This window comes from Panulirus ornatus, chromosome 6 (genome assembly GCF_036320965.1).
Source record: "Panulirus ornatus isolate Po-2019 chromosome 6, ASM3632096v1, whole genome shotgun sequence".
NCBI classification, from domain to species: Eukaryota; Metazoa; Arthropoda; class Malacostraca; order Decapoda; family Palinuridae; genus Panulirus; species Panulirus ornatus.
The window spans coordinates 19,108,363-19,127,731 of NC_092229.1; the positions used below are offsets into that span (position 1 = coordinate 19,108,363).

The following is a 19,369-nucleotide window of genomic DNA, read 5'->3' on the forward strand; positions in this document are numbered from 1 at the left end:
CCTCTCTTCCTACACGTACACATGCCTTACATCCTCGATAAAAACTTTTCACTGCTTCTAACAACTTGCCTCCCACACCATATATTCTTAATACCTTCCACAGAGCATCTCTATCAACTCTATCATATGCCTTCTCCAGATCCATAAATGCTACATACAAATCCATTTGCTTTTCTAAGTATTTCTCACATACATTCTTCAAAGCAAACACCTGATCCACACATCCTCTACCACTTCTGAAACCACACTGCTCTTCCCCAATCTGATGCTCTGTACATGCCTTCACCCTCTCAATCAATACCCTCCCATATAATCTACCAGGAATACTCAACAAACTTATACCTCTGTAATTTGAGCACTCACTCTTATCCCCTTTGCGGATGGAACCATGGAAGCGGAAGTGGATCATAGGGTGGGGGAGGGGGCGAAAATTCTGGGAGCCTTGAAGAATGTGTGGAAGTCGAGAACATTATCTCGGAAAGCAAAAATGGCTATGTTTGAAGGAATAGTGGTTCCAACAATGTTGTATGGTTGCAAGGCGTGGGCTATGGATAGAGTTGTGCGCAGGAGGATGGATGTGCTGGAAATGAGATGTTTGAGGACAATGTGTGGTGTGAGGTGGTTTGATCAAGTAAGTAACGTAAGGGTAAGAGAGATGTGTGGAAATAAAAAGAGCGTGGTTGAGAGAGCAGAAGAGGGTGTTTTGAAATGGTTTGGGCACATGGAGAGAATGAGTGAGGAAAGATTGACCAAGAGGATATATGTGTCGGAGGTGGAGGGAACGAGGAGAAGAGGGAGACCAAATTGGAGGTGGAAAGATGGAGTGAAAAAGATTTTGTGTGATCGGGGCCTGAACATGCAGGAGGGTGAAAGGAGGGCAAGGAATAGAGTGAATTGGAGCGATGTGGTATACCGGGGTTGACGTGCTGTCAGTGGATTGAATCAAGGCATGTGAAGCGTCTGGGGTAAACCATGGAAAGCTGTGTAGGTATGTATATTTGCGTGTGTGGACGTATGTATATACATGTGTATGGGGGTGGGTTGGGCCATTTCTTTCGTCTGTTTCCTTGCGCTACCTCGCAAACGCGGGAGACAGCGACAAAAAAAAAAAAAAAAAAAAGGAATAGAGGCAATTCACTTGACACTCAGGTTTTACTCTTGCATTTTTTTGCAAATTGCACTGAAATGTACAAATCTTCTATATATTATTGAAGTGAAAGAAGCAAACAAAATATACTTTGGTAGAAATCATTCTGAAGTTATATATCTCTGAAATTATACATCTTATAGCTTGAAAAACCAAGATGGACAAGGCTGGGAAGGAAACCTAGCTCATGAGTTTGGGGTTCAACATTTAGCATTTCATTCACTTCTTTCATAAAACTCATACAGCGTTTGGAGTAAAAAGTCTACTACAAATGTTTCTCGACTTATGATGGGGTTAAGTTCAGAGAAAGCCATCGTAAGTTGAAAGTACCTTCAAGTCAAAATATAGTTAATACCCAAATATAGTTAATACCCAACATCATAGCTTTGCCTGGTCTACCTTAAACGTTCTCAGAACACTTACATTAGCCTATAGTTGGACAAAATCATCTAACACAACAGCTATTTCATAATAAAGTGTTGAATATCTCATCACTGTAAAGTCGAAAAATCATAACTCAAACCATCATAAGTCGGGGTAGTCATCTGTAGTCATTTCTCACGTGACTCAACTCTGGTCCACCTCTTTGTGATTATAGTGAACCTTTTGATATGGCTTTATAGTGAATCTTTTGATGTGGCTTTCATATCAACACATCTGACAAGGCATGGCATGTCTTTACTTACAAACTTCCTTTTGCTTTTCAGCTTTTCTTTATTCTCTAACACACAGCTTTCTCTGTTTGATCCAATACAAAAGTCACTGACAGAGCAACTTCTTTTTACCCTTCATCACAAACTCCCTCCACCTCATCACTTGGTCTTTCTTTTTCTTACACTAAACATATTTCCTCTCTTATTTTAGACCTGTGAAGCATCTTAGAATGGTGCACCTTACAGTAACCTGGTTATATTCTGCACCCCAAATTTGCAATTCCCACACATATCTTGCTGAAGCAGGGGGTACTGATGCTATTTCCTGTGGGAAGGGGTAGAAACAGGAATGGACGAAGGCAGGCAAGTATGAATATGTACAAGTGTATGTATGTATATGCATGTATACGTTGATATGTATATGTACATATACGTGCATATGTGGGCGTTTATGTATGTATACAGGTATATGAGTGATTAGGCTATTATTCATCTCTCTCTGGGCGCTACCTTGCTGACATGGGAAACAGTGATTAAGTATTATCATATATACATATATTTCATCCCGGGGATAGGGGAAAAAGAATACTTTCCACATATTCCCTGCGTGTCGTAAAAGGCATCTAAAAGGGGAGGGAGCAGGGGTCTGGAAATCCTCCCCTCCATTTCTACTTTTCAACAAGAGCGAACAGAGAAGGGGACCAAGTGAGGATTCCCTCTTAGACTCAGTCCTCTGTTCTTAATGCTACCTCACAAACGCAGGAAGTGGCAAATATGTATAAAATATATAAATATATAAATATATATATATATATATATATATATATATATATATATATATATATCTATTCATCTATTTATTTTGCTTTGTCGCTGTCTTCCGCGTCAGCGAGGTAGCGCAAGGAAACAGACGAAAGAATGGCCCAACCCGCCCACATACACATGCATATACATACACATCCACACATGCACATATACATACCTATACATTCCAACGTATACATATATATACACACACAGACATATACATATATACACATGTACATAATTCATACTGTCTGCCTTTATTCATTCCCATCGCCACCTTGCCACACATGAAATAACAACCCCCTCCCCCCGCACGTGTGCGAGGCAATACTAGCAAAAGACAACAAAGGCCACGTTCGTTCACACTGTCTCTAGCTATCACGTATAATGTACTGAAACCACAGCTCCCTTTCCAAATCCAGGCCCCACAGAACTTTCCATGGTTTACCCCAAACGCTTCGCATGCCCTGGTTCAATCCATTGACAGCACATCGACCCCGGTATACCAGATTGTTCCAATTCACTCTATTCCTTGCACGCCTTTCACCCTCCTGTATGTTCAGGCCCCGATCACACAAAATCTTTTTCACTCCATCTTTTCACCTCCAATTTGGTCTCCCACTTCTCGTTCCCTCCACCTCTCACTCATATATCCTCTTGGTCAATCTTTCCTCGCTCATTCTCTCCACGTGACCAAACCATTTCAAAATACCCTCCTCTGCTCTCTCAATCACACTCTTTTTAATTCCACACATCTCTCTTACCCTATTATTACTTACTTGATCAAACCAGCTCACACCACATATCATCCTCAAACATCTCATTTCCAGCACATCCACCCTCCTCCACACAACTATATATATATATATATATATATATATATATATATATATATATATATATATATATATATGTATACATATATATATATATATATATATATATATATATATATATATATATATATATATATATATATATATACATATTATCCCTGGGGATAGGGGATTAAGAATACTTCCCACGTATTCCCTGCGTGTCGTAGAAGGCGACTAAAAGGGGAGGGAGCGGGGGGCTAGAAATCCTCCCCTCTCGTTTTTTTTTTTCTTTTTTTTTTCTAATTTTCCAAAAGAAGGAACAGAGAATTGGGCCAGGTGAGGGTATTCCCTCAAAGGCCCATTCCTCTGTTCTTAACGCTACCTCGCTAATGCGGGAAATGGCGAATAGTTTAAAAAAAAAAAAAAGTGTTTTAGATATCTGGGAGTGGATCTGTCAGCGGATGGAACCATGGAAGCGGAAGTGGATCATAGGGTGGGGGAGGGGGCGAAAATTTTGGGAGCCTTGAAAAATGTGTGGAAGTCGAGAACATTATCTCGGAAAACAAAAATGGGTATGTTTGAAGGAATAGTGGTTCCAACAATGTTGTATGGTTGCGAGGCGTGGGCTATGGATAGAGTTGTGCGCAGGAGGATGGATGTGCTGGAAATGAGATGTTTGAGGACAATGTGTGGTGTGAGGTGGTTTGATCGAGTAAGTAACGTAAGGGTAAGAGAGATGTGTGGAAATAAAAAGAGCGTGGTTGAGAGAGCAGAAGAGGGTGTTTTGAAATGGTTTGGGCACATGGAGAGAATGAGTGAGGAAAGATTGACCAAGAGGATATATGTGTCGGAGGTGGAGGGAACGAGGAGAAGAGGGAGACCAAATTGGAGGTGGAAAGATGGAGTGAAAAAGATTTTGTGTGATCGGGGTCTGAACATGCAGGAGGGTGTAAGGAGGGCAAGGAATAGAGTGAATTGGAGCGATGTGGTATACAGGGGTTGACGTGCTGTCAGTGGAGTGAATCAAGGCATGTGAGGCGTCTGGGGTGGACCATGGAAAGCTGTGTAGGTATGTATACACGTGTGTGGACATGTGTATGTACATGTGTATGGGGGGGGGGGGGGGTTGGGCCATTTCTTTCGTCTGTTTCCTTGCGCTACCTCGCAGACGCGGGAGACAGCGACAAAGTATAAAAAAAAAAAAAAAAAAAAAAAAATATATATATATATATATATATATATATATATATATAGTGTGGAAGGTATTAAGAATACATGGTGTGGGAGGCAAGTTGTTAGAAGCAGTGAAAAGTTTTTATCGAGGATGTAAGGCAAGTGTACGAGTAGGAAGAGAGGAAAGTGATTTGTTCCAAGTGAATGTTGGTTTGCAGCAGGGGTGTGTGATGTCTCCATGGTTGTTTAATTTGTTTATGGATGGGGTTGTCAGGGAGGTGAATGTAAGAGTTTTGGAGAAAGGGGCAAGTATGCAGTCTGTTGTGGATGAGAGATCTTGGGAAGTGAGTCAGTTGTTGTTCGCTGATGATACAGCAATGGTGGCTGCTTTGGGTAAGATATTGCAGAAGCCGGTGACTGAGTTTGGTAAAGTGTGTGAAAGAAGAAAGCTGAGGGTAAGTGTGAATAGGAGCAAGGTTATTAGGTACAGTATGGTTGAGGGACAAATCAATTGGGAGGTAGCTTTGAATGGAGAAAAACTGGAGGAAGTGAAGTTTTTAGATATCTGGGAGTGGATTTGGCAGCGGATGGAACCATGAAAGCGGAAATGAGTCATAGGGTGGGGGAGGGGGGCAAAAGTTCTGGGAGAGTTGAGGAATGTGTGGAAGGCGAGGAAGTTATCTTGGAAAGCAAATCTGGGTATGTTTGAAGGAACAGTGGTTCCGACAATGTTATATGGTTGCGAGGCGTGGGCTATAGAGTTGTACGGAGGAGGGTGGATGTGCTGGAAATGAGATGTTCGAGGACAATATGTGGTGTGACGTGGTTTGATCGAGTAAGTAATGAAAGGGTACGAGATGTGTGGTAATAAAAAGAGTGTGGTTGAGAGAGCAGAAGAGGGTGTTTTGAAATGTTTTGGTCACATGGAGTGAATGAGTGAGGAAAGATTGACAAAGAGGATATATGTGTCAGAGGTGGAGGGAACAAGGAGAAGTGGGAGACCAAATTGGAGGTGGAAAGATGGAATGGAAAAGATTTTGAGTGATCGGGTCCTGAACATGGGGAGTGTGAAAGGCGTGCAAGGAATAGAGTGAATTGGAACAATCTGGTATACCGGGGTCGACGTGCTGTCAATGGATGGAACCAGGGCTTGTAAAGCGTCTGGGGGTAAACCATGGAAAGTTTTGTGGGGCCTGGATGTGGAAAGGGAGATGTAGTTTCTGTGCATTATACATGACAGCGAGAGACTGAATGTGAACGAATGTGGCCTTTGTTGTCTTTTCCTAGTGCTACCTCGCGCACATGTAGGGGGGAGGGGGTTGTCATTTCATGTGTGGCGGGTTAGCAACGGGAATGAATAGGGGCAGACAGCATGAATCATGTACATGTGTATATATGTATATGTCTGTGTGTGTATATATATGTTTACGTTGAGATGTATAGGTATGTATATGTGCATGTGTGGACGTGTATGTATACACATGTGTATGTGGTACGTGGGTGGGTTGGGCCATTCTTTCATCTGTTTCCTTGCGCTACCTCGCTAATGTGGGAGACAGCGACAAAGTATAATAAATGAATAAAATATATATCTATATCTATATAAATATTATCCCTGGGGATAGAGGAGAAAGAATACTTCCCACGTATTCCCTGCGTGTCGTAGAAGGCAACTAAAAGGGGAGGGAGCGGGGGGCTGGAAATCCTCCCCTCTTGTTTTGTTTTTTTCCCAAAAGAAGGAACAGAGAAGGGGGTCAGGTGAGGATAATCCCTCAAAGGCCCAGTCCTCTGTTCTTAACGCTACCTTGCTAACGCAGGAAATGGCGAATAGTTTGATATATATATATATATATATATATATATATATATATATATATATATATATATATATATATTTTTTTTTTTTTTATACTTTGTCGCTGTCTCCCGCGTTTGCGAGGTAGCGCAAGGAAACAGACGAAAGAAATGGCCCAACCCCCCCCATACACATGTATATACATACGTCCACACACGCAAATATACATACCTACACAGCTTTCCATGGTTTACCCCAGATGCTTCACATGCCTTGATTCAATCCACTGACAGCACGTCAACCCCGGTATACCACATCGCTCCAATTCACTCTATTCCTTGCCCTCCTTTCACCCTCCCGCATGTTCAGGCCCCGATCACACAAAATCCCCTTCAGTCCATCCCTCCACCTCCAATATATATATATTTTATTTTTTTTTTATACTTTGTCGCTGTCTCCCGCGTTTGCGAGGTAGCGCAAGGAAACAGACGAAAGAAATGGCCCAACCCCCCCCCATACACATGTATATACATACGTCCACACACGCAAATATACATACCTACACAGCTTTCCATGGTTTACCCCAGACGCTTCACATGCCTTGATTCAATCCACTGACAGCACGTCAACCCCGGTACACCACATCGCTCCAATTCACTCTATTCCTTGCCCTCCTTTCACCCTCCTGCATGTTCAGGCCCCGATCACACAAAATCTTTTTCACTCCATCTTTCCACCTCCAATTTGGTCTCCCTCTTCTCCTCGTTCCCTCCACCTCCGACACATATATCCTCTTGGTCAATCTTTCCTCACTCATTCTCTCCATGTGCCCAAACCACTTCAAAACACCCTCTTCTGCTCTCTCAACCACGCTCTTTTTATTTCCACACATCTCTCTTACCCTTACGTTACTCACTCGATCAAACCACCTCACACCACACATTGTCCTCAAACATCTCATTTCCAGCACATCCATCCTCCTGCGCACAACTCTATCCATAGCCCACGCCTCGCAACCATACAACATTGTTGGAACCACTATTCCTTCAAACATACCCATTTTTGCTTTCCGAGATAATGTTCTCGACTTCCACACATTCTTCAAGGCCCCCAGAATTTTCGCCCCCTCCCCCACCCTATGATCCACTTCCGCTTCCATGGTTCCATCCGCTGCCAGATCCACTCCCAGATATCTAAAACACTTCACTTCCTCCAGTTTTTCTCCATTCAAACTCACCTCCTAATTGACTTGACCCTCAACCCTACTGTACCTAATAACCTTGCTCTTATTCACATTTACTCTTAACTTTCTTCTTCCACACACTTTACCAAACTCAGTCACCAGCTTCTGCAGTTTCTCATATGAATCAGCCACCAGCGCTGTATCATCAGCGAACAACAACTGACTCACTTCCCAAGCTCTCTCATCCCCAACAGACTTCATACTTGCCCCTCTTTCCAAAACTCTTGCATTTACCTCCCTAATATATATATATATATATATATACACATACATATATATATATATATATATATACTATTCATGCACATGCACCTGGGCATGAGAAGAAAGATCATGAGAGGCAAGTGTTTTGGGAGCAGATGAGTGAGTGTGTTTCTAGTTTTGATGCACGAGACCAGGTTATAGTGATGGGTGATTTGAATGCAAAGGTGAGTAATGTGGCAGTTGAGGGAATAACTGGTGTAAATGGGGTGTTTAGTGTTGTAAATGGAAATGATGAAGAGCTTGTAGATTTGTGTGCTGAAAAAAGACTGGTGATTGGGAATACCTGGTTCAAAAAGAGATATATACATAACTATATGTATGTAAGTAGGAGATGTGGCCAGAGCGTGTTACTGGATTACATGTTAATTGATAGGTGCGCAAAAGAGAGACTTTTGGATGTTAATGTGCTGAGAGGTGCAACTGGAGGGATGTCTGATCATTATCTTGTGGAGGCTAAAGTGAAGATTTGTAGAGGTTTTCAGAAAAGAAGAATGTTGGAGTGAAGAGAGTGGTGAGAGTAAGTGAGCTTGGGAAGGAGACTTGAGTGAGGAAGTATCAAAAGAGATTGAGTGCAGAATGGAAAAAGGGGAGAGCAAAGGACGTAAGGGGAGTGGGGGAGGAATGGGATGTATTTAGGGAAGCAGTGATGGCTTACGCAAAAGATGCTAGTGGCATGAGAAGCGTGGGAGGTGGGCAGATTAGAAAGGGTAGTGAGTGGTGGGATGTAGAATTAAGATTATTAGAGAAAGAGAAGAGAGGCATTTGGACAATCTTTGCAGGGAAATAATACAAATGAGTGGGAGATGTATAAAAGAAAGAGGCAGGAGGTCAAGAGAAAGGTGCAAGAGGTGAAAAAGAGGGCAAATGAGAGTTGGGGTGAGAGAGTATCATTAAATTTTAGGGAGAATAAAAAGATGTTTTGGAAGGAGGTAAATAAAGTGCATAAGACAAGAGAACAAATGGGAATATCGGTGAAGGGAGCTAATGGGGAGGTGATAACAAGTAGTGGTGAAGAGAGAAGGAGATGGAGTGAGTATTTTGAAGGTTTGTTGAATGTTTTAGATGACAGAGTGGCAGATATAGGGTGTTTTGGTCGAGGTGATGTGCGAAGTGAGAGGGTTAGGGAGAATGATTTGGCAAACAAAGAGGTAGTAAAAGCTTTGCAAAAGTTGAAAGCTGGCAAGGCAGCGGGTTTGGATGGTACAGCAGTGGAATTTATTAAAAAAGGGGGTTACTGTGTCATTGACTGGTTGGTAAGGATATCTAATGTATGTATGACTCATGGTGAGGTGCCTGAGGATTGGCAGAATGCGTGCATAGTGCCAATGTACAAAGGCAAAGGGGATAAAGGTGAGTGCTCAAATTACAGAGGTATAAGTTTGTTGAGTATTCCTGGGAACTCATATGGGAGGGTATTGATTGAGAGGGTGAAAGCATGTACAGAGCATTAGATTGGGGAAGAGCAGAGTGGTTTCAGAAGTGGTAGGGGATGTGTGGGTCAGGTGTTAGTTTTGAAGAATGTATGAGAGAAATACTTAGAAAAGCAAATAAATTTGTATGTAGCATATATGGATCTGGAGAAGGCATATGATAGAGTTGATAGAGATGCTCTGTGGAAGTTATTGAGAATATATTGTGTGGAAGGCAAGTTGTTAGAAGCAGTGAAAAGTTTCTATTGAGGATGTAAGGCATGTGTATGAGTAGGAAGAGAGGAAAGTGATTGGTTCTCAGTGAATGTAGGTTTGCGGCAAGGGTGCATGATGTCTCCATGGTTGTTTAATTTGTTTATGGATGGGGTTGTTGGGGAGGTGAATCTAAGAGTTTTGGAAAGAGAGGCAAGTATGCAGTCTGTTGTGGATGAGAGATTGGGAAGTGAGTCAACTGTTGTTTGCTGATGATACAGTGCTGGTGGCTGATTCAGCTAAGAAACTGCAGAAGCTTGTGACTGAGTTCGGTAAAGTGAGTGAAAGAAGAAAGCCGAGAGTAAATGTGAATAAGAGCAAGGTTATTAGGTACAGTAGGGTTGAGGGACAAGTCAACTGGGAGGTAAGTTTGAATGGAGAAAAACTGGAGGAAGTGAAGTGTTTTAGATATCTGGGAGTGGATTTGGCAGCAGATGGAACCATGGAAGCGGAAGTGAGTCACAGGGTGTAGGAGGGGGTAAAAGTTCTGGGAGCGTTGAAAAATGTGTGGAAGGCGAGAATATTATCTCGGAAAGCAAAAATGGGGATGTTTGAAGGAATTATCGTTCCAACAATGTTATATGGTTGCGAGGCGTGGGCTACAGATAGAGTTGTGCGGAGGAGGGTGGATGTGTTGGAAATGAGATGTTTGAGGACAATATGTGGTGTGAGGTGGGTGGATGTGTTGGAAATGAGATGTTTGAGGACAATATGTGGTGTGAGGTGGTTTGACTGAGTAAGTAATGAAAGGGTAAGATAGATGTGTGGTAATAAAAAGAGTGTGGTTGAGAAAGCAGAAGAGGGTGTTTTGAAATGGTTTTGGTCACATGGAGAGAATGAGTGAGGAAAGATTGACAAAGAGTATATATGTGTCAGAGTTGGAGGGAACGAGAAGTGGGAGATCAAATTGGAGGTGGAAAGATGGAGTGAAAAGATTTTGAACAATCGGGGCCTGAACATGCAGGAGGGCGAAAGGCATGCAAGGAATAAAGTGAAGTGGAACAATGTGGTATACCAGGGTGGACATGCTGTCAATGAATTGAACCAAGGCATGAGAAGCATCTGGGGTAAACCATGGAAAGTTTGTGGGGCCTGGATGTGGAAAGGGAACTGTGGTTTCGGTGCATTATACATGACAGCTAGAGACCGAGTGAGAACGAATGTGACCTTTGTTGTCTTTTCCTAGCGCTACCTTACATGCATGCAGGGGGAGGGGGTTGTCATTTCATGTGTGGCGGGGTGGCGACGGGAATGAATGAAGGCAGCAAGTAAGAATTATGTACATGTGTACATATGTATATATCCGTGTATGTATATATATGTATACGTTAAAATGTATAGGTATATATATATATATATATGTGCATGTGTGGATATGTATATACATGTGTATGTGGGTGGGCTGGGCCATCCTTTCGTCTGTTTCCTTGCACTACCTAGCTACTGCGGGAGACAGCAACAAAGTGTAATAAATAAATAAATAAATATAGACCACGGGAGACAGCAACAAAGTGTAATAAATAAATAAATAAATATAGACATAATATATCCCTGGGGATAGGGGAGAAAGAATACTTCCCACGTAATCCATGCGTGTCGTAGAAGGCGACTAAAAGGGGAGGGAGCGGGGGGCTGGAAATCCTCCCCTCTCGTTTTTTTTCAATTTTCTAAAAGAAGGAACAGAGAAGGGGGCCAGGTGAGGATATTCCCTCAAAGGCCCAGTCCTCTGTTCTTAACGCTACCTCGCTAACACGGGAAGTGGCGAATAGTATGAAAGAAAGAAAGAAAAACAATATATATATATATATATATATATATATATATATATATATATCCCTGGGGATAGGGGAGAAAGAATACTTCCCACACATTCCTCACGTGTCGTAGAAGGCGACTAAAGGGGACGGGAGCGGGGGGCCAGAAACTCTCCCCTCCTTGTATTTTGACTTTCTAAAAGGGGAAACAGAAGAAGGAGTCACGCGGGGAGTGCTCATCCTCCTCGAAGCCTCAGATTGGGGTGTCTAAATGTGTGTGGATGTAACCAAGATGAGAAAAAAGGAGAGATAGGTAGTATGTTTGAGGAAAGGAACCTGGATGTTTTCGCTCTAAGTGAAACGAAGCTCAAGGGTAAAGGGGAAGAGTGGTTTGGGAATGTCTTGGGAGTAAAGTCAGGGGTTAGTGAGAGGACAAGAGCAAGGGAAGGAGTAGCACTACTCCTGAAACAGGAGTTGTGGGAGTATGTAATAGAGTGTAAGAAAGTAAACTCTAGATTGACATGGGTAAAACTGAAAGCTGATGGAGAGATGCGTGATTATTGGTGCTTATGCACCTGGGCATGAGAAGAAAGACCATGAGAGGCAAGTGTTTTGGGAGCAGCTGAATGAGTGTGTTAGTGGTTTTGATGCATAAGACCCGGTTATAGTGATATGTGATTTGAATGCAAAGGTGAGTAATGTGGCAGTTGAGGGAATAATTGGTATACATGGGGTGTTCAGTGCTGTAAATGGAAATGGTGAAGAGCTTGTAGATTTATGTGCTGAAAAAGGACTGGTGATTGGGAATACCTGGTTTAAAAAGCGAGATATACATAAGCATACGTATGTAAGTAGGAGAGATGGCCAGAGAGCGTTATTGGATTACGCGTTAATTGATAGACGCACGAAAGACTTTTGGATGTTAATGTGCTGAGAGGTGCAACTGATGGGATGTCTGATCATTATCTTGTGGAGGCAAAGGTGAAGATTTGTAGTGGTTTTCAGAAAAGAAGAGAGAATGTTGGGGTGAAGAGAGTGGTGAGAGTAAGTGAGCTTGGGAAGGAGACTTGTGTGAGGAAGTACCAGGAGAGACTGAGTACAGAATGGAAAAAGATGAGAACAAAGGACGTAAGGGGAGTGGGGGAGGAATGGGATGTATTTAGGGAAGCAGTGATGGCTTGCGAAAAAGATGCTTGTGGCATGAGAAGCGTGGGAGGTGGGCAGATTAGAAAGGGCAGTGAGTGGTGGGATGAAGAAGTAAGATTATTAGTGAAAGAGAAGAGAGAGGCATTTGGACGATTTTTGCTGGGAAAAGATGCAAATGAGTGGGAGATGTATGAAAGAAAGAGGCAGGAGAACAAGAGAAAGGTGCAAGAGGTGAAAAAGAGGGCAAATGAGAGTTGGGGAGAGAGAGTATCATTAAATTTCAGGGAGAATAAATATTTCAGGGAGAATAAAAAGATGTTTTGGAAGGAGGTAAATAAAGTGCATAAGATAAGGGAGCAAATGGGAACTCCAGTGAAGGGGGCTAATGGGGAGGTGATAACAAGTAGTGGTGATGTGAGAAGGAGATGGAGTGAGTATTTTGAAGGTTTGTTGAATGTGTTTGATGATAGAGTGGCAGATATAGGGTGTTTTGGTCGAGGTGGTGTGCGAAGTGAGAGGGTTAGGGAAGATGATTTGATAAGTAGAGAAGAGGTAGTAAAAGCTTTACGGAAGATGAAAGCCGGCAAGGCAGCAGGTTTGGATGGTACATTGCAGTGGAATTTATTAAAAAAGGGGGTGACTGTATTGTTGACTGGTTGGTAAGGTTATCTAATGTATGTATGATTCATGGTGAGGTGCCTGAGGATTGGCGGAATGCTTGCATAGTGCCATTGTACAAAGGCAAAGGGGATAAGAGTGAGTGCTCAAATTACAGAGGTATAAGTTTGTTGAGTATTCCTGGTAAATTATATGGGAGGGCACTGATTGAGAGGGTAAAGGCATGTACAGAGCATCAGACTGGAGAAGAGCAGTGTGGTTTCAGAAGTGGTAGAATATGTGTGGATCAGGTGTTTGCTTTGAAGAATGTATGTGAGAAATACTTAGAAAAACAAATGGATTTGTATGTAGCATTTATGGATCTGGAGAAGGCATATGATAGAGTTGATAGAGATGCTCTGTTGAAGGTTTTAAGAATTTATGGTGTGGGAGGCAAGTTGTTAGCAGCAGTGAAAAGTTTTTATCGAGGATGTAAGGCATGTGTACGTGTAGGAAGAGAGGAAAGTGATTGGTTCTCAGTGAATGTAGGTTTGTGGCAGGGGTGTGTGATGTCTCCATGGTTGTTTAATTTGTTTCTGGATGGGGTTGTTAGGGAGGTGAATGCAAGAGTTTTGGAAAGAGGGGCAAGTATGCAGTCTATTGTGTATGAGAGAGCTTGGGAAGTGAGTCAGTTGTTGTTCGCTGATGATACAGTGCTGGTGGCTGATTCATGTAAGAAACTGCAGAAGCTGGTGATTGAATTTGGTAAAGTGTGTGAAAGAAGAAAGTTAAGAGTAAATGTGAATAAGAGCAAGGTTATTAGGTACAGTAGGGTTGAGGGTCAAGTCAACTGGGAGGTAAGTTTGAATGGAGAAAAACTGGAGGAAGTAAAGTGTTTTAGATATCTGGGAGTGGATCTGGCAGCGGATGGAACCATGGAAGCGGAATTGAATCATAGGGTGGGGGAGGGAGCAAAAATTCTGGGAGCATTGAAGAATGTTTGGAAGTCGAGAACATTATCTCGGAAAGCAAAAATCGGTATGTTTGAAGGAATAGTGGTTCCAACAATGTTATATGGTTGCGAGGCGTGGGCTATGGACAGAGTTGTGCACAGGAGGGTGGATGTGCTGGAAATGAGATGTTTGAGGACAATATGTGGTGTGAGCTGGTTTGATCGAGTAAGTAATAATAGGGTAAGAGAGATGTGTGGAAATAAAAAGTGTGGTTGAGAGAGCAGAAGTGGGTGTTTTGAAATGGTTTGGTCACATGGAGAGAATGAGTGAGGAAAGATTGACAAAGAGGATATATGTGTCAGAGGTGGAGGGAACGAGGAGAAGTGGGAGACCAAATTGGAGGTGGAAAGATGGAGTGAAAAAGATTATGATTGATCGGGGCCTGAACATGCAGGCGGGTGAAAGGCGTGCAAGGAATAGAGTGAATTGGATCGATGTGATATACCGGGGTTGACATGCTGTCCATGGATTGAACCAGGGCATGTGAAGCGTCTGGGGTAAACCATGGAAAGTTCTGTGGGGCCTGGATGTGGAAAGGGAGCTGAATTTTCAGTGCATTATTACATGGCAGCTAGAGACTGAGTGTGAATGAATGGGGCCTTTGGTGTCTTTTCCTAGCGCTACCTCGCACACATGAGGGGGGAGGGGTTGTTATTCCTTGTGTGGCGGGGTGGCGATGGGAACAAATAAAGGCAGACAGTATGAATTATGTACATGTGTATATATGTATATATCTGTGTGTGTATATATATGTGTACATTGAGATGTATAGGTATGTATATTTGCGTGTGTGGACGTGTATGTATATATATGTGTATGTGGGCGGGTTGGGCCATTCTTTCGTCTGTTTCCTTGCGCTACCTCGCTAACGCGGGAAACAGCGACAAAGCAAAATAATAAAAAAAAAAATAAATAAATATCATTAATTTCCCACTACTAAATTCCAAACCTCAAAATTCAACTTTGCAATCACATTAAAATGCTGTGACCTTATTATCTATTCTATCCTGGAATCCTCACAAAATGAGCATCACAAAACTTGCTACGAAAAAACTGAAGGTATTGTATGGGTGCAACTATAGTATAGAATTTTAGAAAACATTAGTTGTAGAATATGATTTGGAGCACTATTCTTCATTCTCCATTGACTATAATTGTGACGATTATGCCTACCTGGGGAAATGTGAGATTGATTATTATAAGCATGGGTGAAACACTTGTTGAAAATTAACTGAACATATCTTCCCCAACCTTTCCAGTAGCAGCAAATAATTTTCATTAATCTAGCTGAAATATACCTAACATACACAACAGAGGATCACACCAACTGCTGATGACCATCAACAAACAGATAGCAGATTGAATGGCCATTCATAAAACCACTCAGCCTCCCTACAAGCCCCCAACCAATGTGGTACGAAGCAGACTACTTAATGCTGGTATTTTTCTCCAGTACATCTTGGCATCTAAAGGGGATTAGTTGAAATTTTCTTGGGTTCTACTGAATTTCACGGGTTTAATTTACTCATACTAACTAGTCCCACATTTTTTCTACAATTCATAACCTTCATCACTACAGCCTTACCTAACATCATACTGTACAATGCTTCAAATTCTACCCAATTTTTTCTATTCACTACACATTACACTATCACTAAATACTAGAATCACTCTACATGCATGGTTCAACTGGATATCTAAAAGAACAAATTGTCTAACAACTCCCTTAGACTTCATACCATTTTTTCAAAGAATTCTAACAACTCTTTCCATATAACAGAATACACATTTGTAGGAATTTCAATAACTGCAATAATGTTTTATTTACAGTAAAGGAAGATTTGACATCCAGAAATAAAGACACCCAGGGAAAGTATCTATTTCTACCAATTCTGAAAAATATTTGTATAAGGCAATTCACTTGATGCTAGAAACTAGAAATCTAAGAGGACATAGCAATCAACAATTCAATACTGAGGTATCATGCGCCTCAGCCCCTACAAAGAGTCAACTGAGGTTTTCATAGCCTCTACTGCTTTCTAAAAATGTTCTCATACTTTTATGTTAACCCAAATCTTCCCTGATCTTCACAGCCCTTCTCACATCAACCCAATGAATACAGCATACCAATCAATTCCTCAAATCATTCTTCACTGATAAAATTCTCATTTCCAGCATAAAATCAATTGCACTGTAATATTATTAAGATTAAAAAGAGGCACAAAGTATGTATATACCTTGAAAGAAAAATTCTCAAAATCACAGTCCACTACTCTAGATCTTATTTCCACAAGGTATCTCCCATTGTAAAACAAAATCAATCACCTTAAAGCTATTTTTGGTTCTCCTTTTGTGAAATTTTACTGATTATTTTTACAAATCTGTTGTTCAGGGACAACACAGGAATACTTTATGGATTTAGAAGAAATGCATATGAATGGTTTTCTTGCAATAAATATAACCAGGCAGGTAGTACTGATAATTTACCTTCCTGATCATTGGCTGCCTACCAACTACTACCTACAAAAACACCGATAGAGGACTGACCAACTAAATTTTTTTATAATGAATAATATCAATTAAAACAAATTTGGTAAAGGTATCAGGGAAACAGGAATAGATTAATGTAAAAGTAGGTTAATACATAAAAAATAAAGTGCATCAATGAGAATCTCACCTAACCTCCCTAGGAGTCATGGTATATCTTCAATATTCTATGAGAAATACTCACAGAAATGCACCATTAACGCCAACAAAAAGATGACAAGTGAGCCCCAATAAGTGATGAATAAAATGATATTTTGATCTTCATTTCAAATACTATCTAGGTAAAGCAACATTTCTAGAGCTTCAGTTGGTGTTTTATTAAGTGTTTACAGTCTTACTTTTACATTCATTAACCCTAGATTTTCCCTAATATATCAAAATATCCCGTATCACCTAATATCAAATGTTCAATGTAATTCTCTAAATATGCTTGACATTTATTATCATAGTTTCTAAACAATACATTTGCTAACAGCAATGCAAAGCTATCCTATACAGTTACTGTGGTTGCTTATCAGTTTATCTCTACATTTCTAAATAGCTTGAATACAGAGTGAGTCTCTTTTGCAGGAGAAGTGTAATGCTTAAAAGAATATTTCAAAGCTGCAGAACAAAAATCTTAGAATATTTTAAAGCTGCAGAACAAAAATCTATCATATTTCATTCTATGACATTAAATAAGGCACCAATGGTGACGGTTATAAAAATAGAGAAAAATCTGGGGTTAAATAACATAATGTAGGTGAAGAGTCAGTATGATGTGCCACAGTACATAGACTGTATATTTCAATTATAACACTTGCCAGCTAGGATGTCAGGTGTTTCCAAAAGCTCAGTGGATTTACCTTAATTGCAATATTATAGATGAAAGACACTATCATCATCTGATGAGTGACATCACAGGGTGACAGATAGAATCTATTTGTCTAAAAGAATGTCAACATTCTTAAATCACAAGAGAAATTACATATATTCTAAAATTAAGTAACTCCACTTTCCCTGATATACAAAACCACTACCACTTTTACCATATTGAGAAAATTTTTCATAATGTTTTTCTAAGGTAAAATTACATTAGGTTTGATTTCTTTGTGGGAGGACAAAGCTTCAGGTGATCTGTCTTGTCTAACATATCAGAATAAAATATGAGCTTTATCATGCCTGCAACTTTTTCATTATTCTTTAAATACAAAAACTATCAATGTAAAAAAAAATTCTCTATATCCACAGCTATCAGAGATAAACCAGTACATTAAATCTTTCACTTTCTTGTACATAAAATCTACACTACTTTACCATCGATTTCAACCTTCCTTGAATTTGTTTGAAGTGTTAACTGGCTAAGTTAAGCTCAGCTAATCTAATCTAACCTTCCTTAGAAGAGTGCCAAGTTCCTTGGCATTCTACAGTTTCATGGGCTTAACTATGGGTCTAAATGAAACGTGTGTTCATTTTTGTGTAAAGGTCCAAAAAAACATAAACAGTACATCTATGAAGATAAAAAAAAATAAAAAAAAAAACAGGATACATCATTCTGCCAACTAGTGGACCGCAGTGGCGGGCTAACCTGACTGACGTACTGGCCTCATTGGTTGAATAAGTATTTCGACTTCTTCTCAAGTCATTGCAATGCTAATCTAAGTAGCTGACGATAATAACTGTAATATTACCCAATGATATTTCACTATTATTGACATCAATGTAAATTATACCCTTTGACAGAGTTTATATTAACATTATTTGCATGTCGCCGTACCTGACTTCAATGGTTTACTTGATAAAAAGACATGAAAATTATGCAACTCCTCTGAAACTTACAAATATGAAATGAAAAGGTTTTATCCCCAAAACTTTGGCTTCCTAGTACCAGAGGAGGCGGAGGAGGGTGCAACCCAAGTGTCGCTGCTCGCCTGCAAGCGTCTGCATGTCAGCTGTTTAAGCCGCTACAGGATGAAATCTCCCAATTTGTCCATAACAACTAAAAAAATATACGGATAGACATACCTGCTCAGCCGCAAGGGAGAGCAAGGAGAATGTATCACCTCTTGCTTGCGTTCCACAAGGCGTATGATCACAATAAACTGTAATAACCGCACGGTAAGGTTGCTAGAAACAACTCCGACTCGGCTCAATCCAGTCCAGGGACTGTGGGCTAACACCGGTCCATACTAATGTCTCGGGTAAAATACAAGAAACAAATTTAGAAATCTAAGCTCTACAGTAAGTTTATCTTATATATTCAAATATTGCACAATAATAGATTTGATTAAGTATGACAATTCTTCCTTTCTGAAATACTATTGTAAGTAGAATTATAAATGTTAAGTTTTAGAAGACTTAGGATCTGTCACTTTCTTTAATTCCACTAGATAATTTTTTGTGAATTTAGATTTAAGACAATTCATTTAGTTTAGCACTTGGGGTAATCATCACTAGCCCCTGAAAATAATTTGACCACGGCATGAAGTGTGAGGTTTAGTGTACACTTAACAACACATTGACGTCATCTTCCCGCCCTAAATTTAAATGTGATTATTGATTTAAGATTTTATGTAATTTCCGATTTCCTTCCTAAACAATATTTTACAAATGTTATACTAAGTATTCAGTGTCTATGTACAGGGTACATTTATGCATCCTGTAGGCTTGTTTAACGTAAATGTAACAAGGTAATGTAGACCCTGTTCTATGCTTTCTGGACACATGATGGAGATTTATCTTTCCACCAAT

The 19,369-nt window shown here is 40.5% G+C and overlaps 1 protein-coding gene across 1 annotated transcript in view; it reads right to left on the minus strand.

The window, feature by feature from the left end:
• The window catches only part of PMCA (plasma membrane calcium-transporting ATPase 3), a 1,595,457-nt gene extending 1,576,660 nt beyond the window's left edge, over positions 1–18,797 (minus strand). The window contains exon 1 of the mRNA XM_071662674.1: positions 18,644–18,797. The gene's annotated coding sequence lies outside the window, so the exon portion shown is untranslated. The remainder of the gene's footprint in view (positions 1–18,643) is intronic.
• Between the last annotated feature and the right edge of the window lie 572 nt (positions 18,798–19,369).